Below are 11,427 nucleotides of genomic sequence, written 5' to 3' on the forward strand. Positions count from 1 at the left end.
AATGGCAAAGGACCATGTGCCCCCGCAGGTGGCATATATCGGAGGTGGGACATACTGTGTCACCACTGCAGCGCCTCACTACCGCCACGGACAGCACGAGGGGTGTCCAGTCAGTGACAGCAGTTTCTGTTTCAAACCCAGGGCTGAAGTTCAATTGGCACAACAACGGATTGTCCCCATTCCTGCACCCTCCACCGTTCACCTCACTGTAAAAGAGAATTTCACGGACTTGCAGCGATTCGTCGCGCATTTTGGATATGTCATTCCCCCTCTCCCCGAACACCTCACCAAGATCTTAAAAGCCGTTATAGTTTCACAGAAGCATTTCTACACACTGGAGCAGAAGACATTAGAGATAGGGAAGGACATATTGGACATAGTCACCACACCATGGTGGGACCTGTTCACCAATATAGAGATCCCAGCCTGGATTAGAATAGCATCCCACATCCTAGTAGTGTGTCAGGTTTTAATTGTAATATTTTTATTGTTCGTGCATTGCAAGAGAGGCAAACGCCTCCAGAGGCACGAGAACACAGGAGAATGGAGAGAACGCTATGTACGAGTGGGGGAAGAGGACACCCCAGTGTAAGCGGCTAGTATTAAAAGTTAAAGCGTCCCTCCATTTTTAGATTTCAGCCACTGCATGATTTAAGTGTGTGAATACTGTAATGTTATAGCCGTTGGTGAAGTTTTGTTTTTTTTGATTAATAAAAGGTGTATGCAGGTGGTGCAAGGAGCATTGGCCCCTTCACATCTGAAAGATGAATGTGTTATAGTTTAAGGTAATACTGCCTGTGATTGTCCAACTGTACACAAGGTAATTTTCTGAAATGGGAACTGCATGTGTCATGGGGGTCATAGATAGTTCATTACCGGGAATGTTTGGATGTGAGGAATCAGGAAAATTTGCTCACCAAGGATTATTGATACTGTAAGCAAGCTATCAGTATCACAGGGGGGACTGTAAGATTCGGAAATTTTCATTAACTAATCACGCAAGAAAACAGGATTAATAATACAGCTTTATTGACCAAAAGAAGCTTATACAGAAAACCCTTTGATAAAAAGGGGCATACAAAATGGCCGCCGGACCGCGTGATCAGTTTCTGGGACCATTTGATTTCTGTTACTGCAAGCCAGACAGGCTTGTGGATTGAGGACAGTAAGCCCGCGAAAGCCAGTATCGGGAAACCGAAACTCAGGGAACTGGGCATACATATTAATTGGATTCTAAGTACAAGACAGTTTCAGGTAACAGGATGGGGCCCATCAAGATATGGGCGGACTTGTGAATGAACACTTAAACCCATTTACTGTACAAAGGAAAGACCGTTTAACAGCCATCAAGGGCAATCTCCAGACCGATCAATATGCGAACCGAGTTACGGTGACAAAGTAAAAGACATTATCGGCCAGGAAGGCCAGTTAAGCTATCACCGGCTCCCGTTACAATACAAAGCGCCCCTGCAGAGATTTCTGCCCGCCAAAAATATTGCAAAGACTGGACTATGATCTGGCGGGAGATAAGACTGTCTCAAAAGAGTATAATTATGGATTTGAAAAGTCCATCAGGGCGCGATTGGCGATTGGCGAATTTTCGTAAGGACACAGGCTGGACGCTTCGCTTCATGATCCAGGCTTCACGCTTGGAGAACACGTTTCAGCAATTGCGATTCAAGAAATTCGGGACGGACTCTTCGGTTAAACACTTCGGTTTCGGAACGTGGTCGGTGTTCGGCCAGGCAAGGCTCGGCCACGACGAGAAGACGACGAGGGTGGCCTGAGATCATCGACGACCCAGGCCGAAGGAGAAGACACCCTCTGGAAAACCGCCGAGCCAGGCGGGAGCGAGAAATAAAAGGACACTCCGGGCCTAGCACTTCCGTGCCTCAACATCCCATTCACAGTTTTTCCTTACTGGACTCTCCCATGTGCATCCAGTTATTCAACATCACATCGGTGGCCGATTCTCCCATGTGTATCCAGTTCTTCAACAGCTTGTTAACGGATTCATCCTTGACGAGCGCTCATCAAGGCTGTGTCCACTGCCTCATCGCCTGAGAGAGAGAGAAAAACAAGCTGCGCCAGAAGTTTCCAAATCCACGTGACGACGGAAAGCTGTACCAAAAGGCTGCGAACCCCCTCTTTTGCGAATCTGAAAGTGGTGAGCATGATTCCGAGTTCCTCAGGTCGAAACTTAGTCTAGGTCTAGGGGAGGGAGAGGGTAAGGGTAATCGTAATGGGTTTCCCCTTTTTCGATGTGCCGTGTGTTTCCCATTTCCATGGAATTAAGTTTATAGATATGTGCATGCTTGTAGTTGCTTTAATTTGTGCTTATGATATGTATTTTATAATGCTGCAAACAGTTTAATAATAAAAGCATCCATTTCGTGCTATTCAACCTGGTCTATTGAGTCTTTCTCTGCACTACAGTTCCCTGCACCTAAGTCCAAGGTCTAGAACCGTAGGGGAGAGTGGGTCGAACCACTCAAGGGTAATTATTGCACGAAGCCTGGTAGGAGACCAGAACGAGCAAGAGAAACCCCCTACATGGTGGAGGACATTTTGATCACCTCAGGCCATTTCGAGTGCGCATCCACTGCTATTAAGAACATTGAGTCCATGAATGGACCAGCAAAATCAATATGCACCCGTTGCCATGGAGAGGAGGGCCACTCCCATGGGTGTAGAGGGGCATGTGGTGGTGCATTTTGGACCTTCTGGCATCCTGAGCAGCTCTTTGTTAGGTCCTCGATTTGTTGATCGATCCCCGGCCACCACACATAAGCCCTAGCAAGGCTTTTCATTTTCACCCCTCCCAGATGGCCTTCGTGAAGCTCATTGGGCACTCTCTCCCTTAACTTGGGTGGAATTACCACTCGGGATCCACACATCACTGTCCCCTGGCATACTGACAGCTGTTCTCTTCTGGATGAGAATGCTGGCAACAGTGAGTCGCCATGTGTTGGCCATCCCCTCACCGTCAAATCATATACCCGAGACAGTGTCGGATCATTTCGGGTCTCCTTCTCTATAGCCGCGTTAGTTACTGGCAAGCGTTCAATTATGGTTGAATAAAATATTTCGACAGGGTCCACTGCTGGTGCTTCCTCCGCAGTAGGCAGTGGCAGGCGTGTTCCTTGCTCCTCTCCATTGCTAATCTAAATCTTATGATACGATGATCACTCGTACCCAAGTGTTCTCCCACAGACACTTGGTCGACCTGGCCCACCTCATTCCCCAGCACCAGATCCTGCAATGCCTCCTTCCTAGTTGGGCCAAGAACATACTGGTCAAGGAAATTCTCCTGAACACATTTTAGAAATTCCTCCCCCTCCTTTCCCTTTACCCTAGCATTATCCCAATCGATATTTGGGTAATTAAAGTCCCCCAATATCACCACTCTATAGCTCTTTGGTTGGTCAGATGGGCAGAACAGTGGCAAATGGAATTTAACCTGGAAAAGTGCGAGGTGATGCACTTTGGGGGGACTAACAAGGCAAGGGAATACACAATGAATGGAAAGACCCTAGGCAAGACGGAGGGTCAGAGGGATCTGGGTGTGCAAGTACACAGATCCCTGAAGGCGGCGGAACAGGTGGATAAGGTGGTAAAAAAGGCATATGGGATACTTGCCTTCATTAGCCGAGGCATTGAATATAAGAGCAAGGAGGTTATGATGGAGCTGTATAAAACACTGGTTAGGCCACAGCTGGAATACTGTGTGCAGTTCTGGTCGCCACACTACAGGAAGGATGTGATCGCGTTGGAGAGGGTGCAGAGGAGATTCACCAGGATGTTACCAGGGCTGGAGCGCTTCAGCTATGAAGAGAGACTGGGCAGATTGGGTTTGTTTTCCTTGGAGCAGAGGAGGCTGAGGGGGGACATGATTGAGGTGTACAAAATTATGAGGGGCATAGATAGGATGGATGCTGAGGAGCTTTTTCCCTTAGTAGAGGGGTCAATAACTAGGGGGCATAGATTCAAGGTAAAGGGCGGGAGGTTTAGAGGGGATTTGAGAAAGAACTTTTTCACCCAGAGGGTGGTTGGAGTCTGGAACTCACTGCCTGAAAGGGTTGTGGAGGCAGAAACCCTCACAACATTTAAGAAGCATTTGGATGAGCACTTGAAATGCCATAGCATACAAGGCTATGGACCAAATGCTGGAATATGGGATTAGATTAGACAGGGCTTGATGGCCGGCGCGGACACGATGGGCCGAAGGGCCTCTATCCGTGCTGTATTACTCTATGACTCTATGACTCTATGACTCTTGCATATCTCTGCGATTTCCCTGCAGATTTGCTCCTCTGCCTCCCTCTCACTATTTGGAGGCCTATAGAATACCCCCAATAGTGTGATCATACCATTTTTGCTCCTCAACTCTAACCAACTGGATTCCGTCCTTGATCCCTCAAGAACATCCTCCCTTTCCAACACTACAATGTCTTCCTTAATCAGCACTGCCACCCCACCTCCCTTTTTTCCATCCCTATCTTTTCTGAACACCTTGTACCCTTGACTATTAAGTGCCCAGTCCTCAGCATTTTTAAGCCACGTTTCCGTTTTTGCCACAACATCATATTGCCGCACAGCTAATTGTGCTTGTAGCTCACCAACCTTATTCACCACACTTTGTGCATTTACATACATGCATTCTAAACACATTTTTTAATTTTTCGTAGTCTTTCTTAGTCTGCTCCTATCTACTGTGGTACTACTACCGCCTCTAGTACTATCTTCTCTAGTACTATCCAACACACTCACTCTTTTATGCACCTTATTCCTCTTTTCTACTCCTATATGCTGGTGACCATCCCCCTGCTAAGCTAGTTTAAACCCTCCCCAACAGCACTAGCAAACCTCCCCGCGAGAATATTGGTCCCGGCTCTGTTGAGGTGTAACCCGTCCGGCTTGTACAGGCCCCACCTTCCCCAGAAACGGTCCCAATGCCTCAGGAATCTAAAGCCCTCCCTCCTGCACCATCACTCCAGCCACACATTGATCTGTTCTATCCCCCTATTCCTGTACTCACTAGCACGTGGTACCGGGAGTAATCCGGAGATTACTACCTTTGAGGTCCTGCTTTTTAATCTCTTTCCTAGCTCCCTAAACTCTGCCTGCAGGGCCTCGTCCCTCTTTCTACCTATGTCCTTGGTACCGATATGGACAACGACCTCTGGCTGTTCACCCTTCCCCCTCAGAGTGTCCTGCAGCCGCTCAGTGACATCCTTGACCCTGGCACCAGGGAGGCAACGTACCATCCTGGAGTCATGTCTACGGCCACAGAAGCGCCTGTCTGCTCCCCTAACTATCGAATCCCCCACCACGATTGCTCTTCCACTCTTCTTCCTCCCCCCCACCTGTGCAGCTGAGCCACCTGTGGTGCCGTGGACTTGACTCTGGCTGCACTCCCCAGAGGAACCATCGCCCTCACCAGTACTCAGAACAGAATAGATGCACTCCGGGGACTCCTGCCTGGTCCTCCTCTTCTGTCTGGCGGTCACCCATTCCCTCTCAGCCTGCACACACTTAAGCTGCGGCGTGACTGACTACCTCTAGAAACGTGTTATCCACGTAACTCTCAGCCTCACGGATGCACAGCAGTGACTCCAACCGCCGCTCAAACTCCGAAACCCGGAGCTCGAGTTGCTGCAGCTGCGACACTTCCCGCACATGTGGTTGTCCAGGCTACGGGAGGTGTCCAGGACTTCCCGCATGGCACAGGATGTGCACTCCACGGGCCTGAGCTGCCCTGCCATGCCTCTATTTAATAGACCAAGAACTAACCCAGCAGAAATAAACTTAAAAAATACACTCCCCAGCTACTCACCAATCAGCTATTTCCCTCTATTTAATAGGCTATTAACTAACTTAGCAGAAATAAACTTATAAACTCAAAAAAAAATACACTCACCAGCTACTCACCAATCAGCTCCTTCACTTGTGCCGACGTCATTTTTTTTACTCTGACGTCACTTTTTCAAAAACAGCCTCTGTTGAGTTGCTGCTGCTCGGGTCTGCTCCTTTTAACTGCTCGCTCTCACCAGGTCCGCTCCTCCCAGTGCGGGTGGGAGAGACGGAGCGAGAGAGTGGGAGAAGAAGAGAGAGAGAGAGGGGGAAGAAGAGAGTGAGAAGAGAGAGAGAGGGAAGGAGAGAGAGGAAAGGACAGAGAGAGAGAGGGAGGAAGAGAGAGAGGGAGAGGAAGGGAAGGAGAGAGGGAGAGATAGAGAGCGGGGGAGGGAGAGAGATGGGGGGGAGAGAGAGAGAGGCGGAAGGAGAGAGGGAGAGCAAGGGATAGAGAGATGGGGAAGAAGAGAGAGAGAGAGGGAAGGAGAGAGAGAGAGGGAAGGAGAGCGAGTGAGAGAGAGGGAAGGAGAGAGAGAGGGAAAGAGAGACAAAGAGGGAAGGAGAGAATGAGGGAAGGGGAGAGGAGAGAAAGAGAGGGAAGGAGAGAGAGGGAAGGAGAGATAGGGAAGGAGAGAGAGGGAGTGTGAGAGAGAGAGAGGAGTGTGTGAGTGAGAGAGTGAGAGGGAAGGAGAAAGAGAGAATGGGAATGAGAGAGATGAAGGGGAGAGAGAGAAGGAGAGAGAGAGGGAATGGGAGGGAAGGGGAGGGGGAAGGGGAGAGAGGGATGAAGAGAGGGAGAGAGAAACGGAGAAGAAGAGAGAGATGGGAGGAGTGAGAGAGAGATAGGGGGAAGGAGAGAGGGGGGAAGGAGAGAGAGAGAGACGGGGAGAGAGAGGGGGGGAAGGATGGAGTGGGAAGGAGAGAGAGTGGGAAGGAGAGAGAGGGAATGAGAGATGGGGAGAGAGAGAGGGGGGAGGAGAGAGAGAGAGGGAAGGAAGGAAACAGAAAAATAGGAGCAGGAGTAGGCCATTCGGCCCTTCGAGCCTGCTCCACCATTCAATATGATCATAGCTGATCCTCTATCTCAATACCATATTCCCGCTCTCTCCCCATATCCCTTGATGCCTTTTGTGTCTAGAAATCTATCTATCTCCTTCTTAAATATATTCAGTGACTTGGCCTCCACAGCCTTCTGTGGTAGAGAATTCCACAGGCTCACCACCCTCGAGTGAAGAAATTTCTCCTCATCTCAGTCCTAAGTGTCCTACCCCGTATCCTGAGACTGTGACCCCTCGTTCTAAACCCCCCAGCCAGGGGAAACATCCTCCCTGCATCCAGTCTGTCTAGCCCTGTCAGAATTTTATATGTTTCCACGAGATCCCCTCTCATTCTTCTAAACTCTAGTGAATACAGGCCTAGTCGACCCAATCTCTCCTCATACGACAGTCCTGCCATCCCAGGAATCAGTCTGGTGAACCTTCGCTGCACTCCCTCTACTGCAAGTATATCCTTTCTTAGGTAAGGAGACCAAAACTGCACACAGTACTCCAGGTGTGGTCTCACCAAGGCCCTGTACAACCGTAGTAAGACATCCTTGCTCCTGTAATTATATCGTATCCGTTTACATCTATTTGCGCCGTTAATTCGTCTACCATATTACGAGTGCCTCGTGCATTCAGATACCGTGCTTTTAGACTTGTCTTTAACATTTTTAGACATCTTAAAACATTTTTGTACTGTGGCGCTATTTGTCTTATTACCATTTGTTCTTACCCGGACCCTATTTGTTAGTGCCCTCCTTTGTTTGTACGCTCGGTCCCTTCCTGACACAATCTGGTTATCCTTACTCCAATCACTTTCCTGCACTGCTTCCTTGTCTTTTCTCTTTAGCATTCTAGATTTCTCTCCACCGGGACCCCCCCCCCTTATTTAGTTTAAAGCCCTATCTACCTCCCTAGTTAATTAATTCGCTAGAACTCTGGTCCCAGCATGGTTCAGGTGTAGTCCGTCCCGATGGAACAGCTCTCTCTTCCCCCAGTACTGGTGCCAGTGCCCCACGAATCGAAACCCACTTCTCCCACATCAATCTTTGAGCCACACATTCATCTCCCTGATCCTATTAACCCTATGCCAATTTGCTCGTGGCTCTGGTAATAATCCATAGATTATGACCTTTGTGGTAATGATTTTTAATTTAGCCCCTAGCTGCTCAAACTCTCTCAGCAGAGCCTCTTTCTTTGTTCTACCTATGTCATTGGTACCTATGTGGACCACGACAACTGAATCCTCCCCCTCCCACTCCAAGTTCTTCTCCAGCCCGGAGGAGATGTCCTTTACCCTGGCACCGGGTAGGCAACATAGCTTTCAGGACTCACGCTCCTGGCTGCAGAGAACAGTGTCTATCCCCCCTAACTATACAGTCGCCTACTACAACCACCTTCCTTTTTACTCCCCCCACTTGAACGGCTTCCTGTACCACGGTGCCGTGGTCAGTTTGCTTGTCCTCCCCGCAGTCCCCGCACTTGTCCACAAGGGTTGCAAGAACCTCAAAGCTATTGGACAAGTGCAGGGACTGAGGCTCCTGCAACACTACCTCCTGGATCTCCATACCTGCCTCACTCGCAGTCACACCCTCCTGTCCCTGACCACGTGTCAATTCTAAAGTATTTAATCTAAGGGGTGTGGCTGCCTCCTGGAGCAGAAGGTCCAGGTAGCTTTCTCCCTCCCTGATGTCTCACAATGTCTGCAGCTCGGACTCCAGCTCCTCAACTCGGAGCCGAAGTTCCTCGAGCCGCAGACACTTACCGCAGATGTAGTCGCCCTTGACAAAAATGTCCACAAGCTCCCACATATTGCAGCAGCAACACATCTCCTGTTCTCCCATTATTTTGTTTATTTAATTAATTAGTTTAGTGTTAATCAAATTATTACCTCATTTAGTTTATTAAATTAATTAAATTAAGTTTAGTTTTTAAAATGTTATATGTTAACTTAAAACTTAGCCCACAGTCACTACCAATCACTTACCTGCCTTACCTGTGACATCACACTGCCGTTTTCTCTTGTTGATGCAGGTCTGCTGATGCCTTTATCCCCACTCTTGGGCCTCGGTCTGTTCCCGCTCAGGTCTGCCGCCACTCTGCAGGAGAAGTTAGGAAAAGCAAGCACCTCCTTCCCCCACTTCACCGAACTCCCACACTTACCAAACTCCCAGTTGTTCATTCAGTGCCAAGTTACACTCCAACCTCCCTTATTTATTTAAGAGAGAGACAGTGAGAGAGGGAGAGAAAGAGGGAAGGAAAGAGAGAGAGAGAGAGAAAGAAAGAGAGAGAGACTGGGGGAGAGAGGGAGAGGCGGGAAAGGAGAGAGGGAAGGAGAGAGAGAAGGAAGGAGAGAGAGACAGTGGGAAAGAGAGGGAAGGAGAGAGGGAGAGAGAGAGGGGAGGGGAGAGAGGGGGAAGGGGAGAGAGGGAAGGAGAGAGACGGGGAGAGAGAGAGGGGAAGGAGAGGGGGAAGGAGAGAGGGCGAGGCAGAGAGAGAGAGGGAAGGAGAGAGAGAGAGGGAGGGAAGGAGAGAGAGAGGGGGAGAGATAGAGAGAGTGAGAAGGAGAGAGAGGGAAGGAGAGAGAGAGACAGTGAGAGAGAGACTGGGGGAGAGAGAGAGGGGGGAAGGAGAGAGTGGGAAGGAGAGAGGGAGAGAGGGAGAGAGGGAAGGAGAGAGAGAGAGAGGAGGAGGCAGAGAGACTGGGAGAGAGAGAGAGAGAGAGGGAAGAAGAGATAGAGGGAAGAAACATAGAAGATAGGAGCAGGAGTAGGCCATTCGGCCCCTCGAGGCTGCTCCGACATTTAATGCGATCATGGCTGATCATCCAAATTCAGTACCCGGTCCCTGCTTTCTCCCCATACCCCTTGATCCCTTTAGCCTTAAGAAATATATCCAACTCCTTTTTGAATATATTTAATGTATTGGCCGCTACTGCCTTCTGTGGTAGAGAATTCCACAGGTTCACCACTTTCTGGGTGAAGAAATTCCTCCTCATTTCTGTCCTAAATGGCTTACCCCTTATCCTTAGACTGTGACCCCTGGTTCTGGACTCCCCGACCATCGGGAACATCCTTCCTGCATCTAGCCTGTCCAGCCCTGTCAGAATTTTATAAGTTTCAATGAGATCCCCTCTCATTCTTCTAAACTCCAGCGAGTACAAGCCCAATCGACCCACTCTCTCCTCATACGTCATTCCTGCCATCCCAGGTATCAGCCTGGTGAATCTTCGCTGAACTCCTTCCATGGCAAGAACATCCTTCCTCAGATAAGGCGACCAAAACTGCACACAATACTCAAGATGTGGTCTCACCAAGGCCCTGTATAACTGTAGCAAGACATCCTGTACTCAAATCCTCTCGCTACGAAGGCCAACATGCCATTTGCCTTCTTAACCGCCTGCTGCACCTGCATGCTTACCTTCAGCGACTGGTGCACAAGGACACCCAGGTCTCGTTGCACTTCCCCTTCTCCCAATCTATTGCCATTCAGATAATAATCTGCCTTCCTGTTTTTGACACCAAAGTGGATAACCTCGCATTTATCCACGTTATATTGCATCTGCCATGCTTTTGCCCAATCACCCAACCTGTCCAAATCATCCTGGAGTTTCTCGGCATCCTCCTCACAGCACACACGCCCACCCAGCTTTGTGTCGTCTGCAAATTTGGCGCTATTACATCTAGTTCCCTTGTCTAGATCATTAATATATCTTGTGAATAGCTGGGGTCCAAGGTCCGATCCCTGCGGTACCCCACTAGTCACTGCCTGCCACTCGGAAAAAGACCCGTTTATTCCAACTCTTTGCTTTCTGTCTGCCAACCAGTTCTCTATCCAAGTCAATACCTTGCCCCCAATCCCATGTGCCTTAACTTTACACGCTAATCTCTTATGTGGGACCTTATCGAAAGCCTTCTGAAAGTCCAAATACACCACATCCACTGGTTCTCCCTTATCTATTTTACCAGTTACATCCTCAAAACATAGAAACATAGAAGATCGGAGCAGGAGTAGGCCATTCGGCCTCTCGAGCCTGCTCCGCCATTCAATGAGATCATGGCTGATCATCCAAATTCAGTACCCTGTTCCTGCCTTCTCTCCATATCCCGTGATCCCTTTAGCCTTAAGAACTATATCCAACACCTTCTTGAATATATTTAATGAATTGGCCTCTACTGCCTTCTTTGGCAGAGATGGCCAACCCCTTATCCTGAGACTATGCCCCGAGTTCTTGAGACTCCAGCCAGGGGAAACAACCTCTCAGCATCTACCCTGTCAATCCCCTTCAGAATCTTGTATGTTTCAATGAGATCACCTCTCATTCTTCTAAACTCCAGCGAGTATCGGCCCAATCTACACAATCTCTCATCATAGGACAGCCCTCTCATCCCAGGAATCAATCTAGTGAACCTTCGTTGCACCGCCTCCAAGGCAAGTATATCCTTCCTTAGATAAGGAGACCAGAACTGTGCCCAGTACTCCAGGTGTGGTCTCACCAAGGCCCTGTACAATTGTAGCAAGACTTCCTTAATCT

The sequence above is a fragment of the Somniosus microcephalus genome, chromosome 3, assembly GCF_052327205.1.
Source record: "Somniosus microcephalus isolate GS21.2 chromosome 3, FLI_Smic_1.0, whole genome shotgun sequence".
Lineage (NCBI taxonomy): Eukaryota > Metazoa > Chordata > Chondrichthyes > Squaliformes > Somniosidae > Somniosus > Somniosus microcephalus.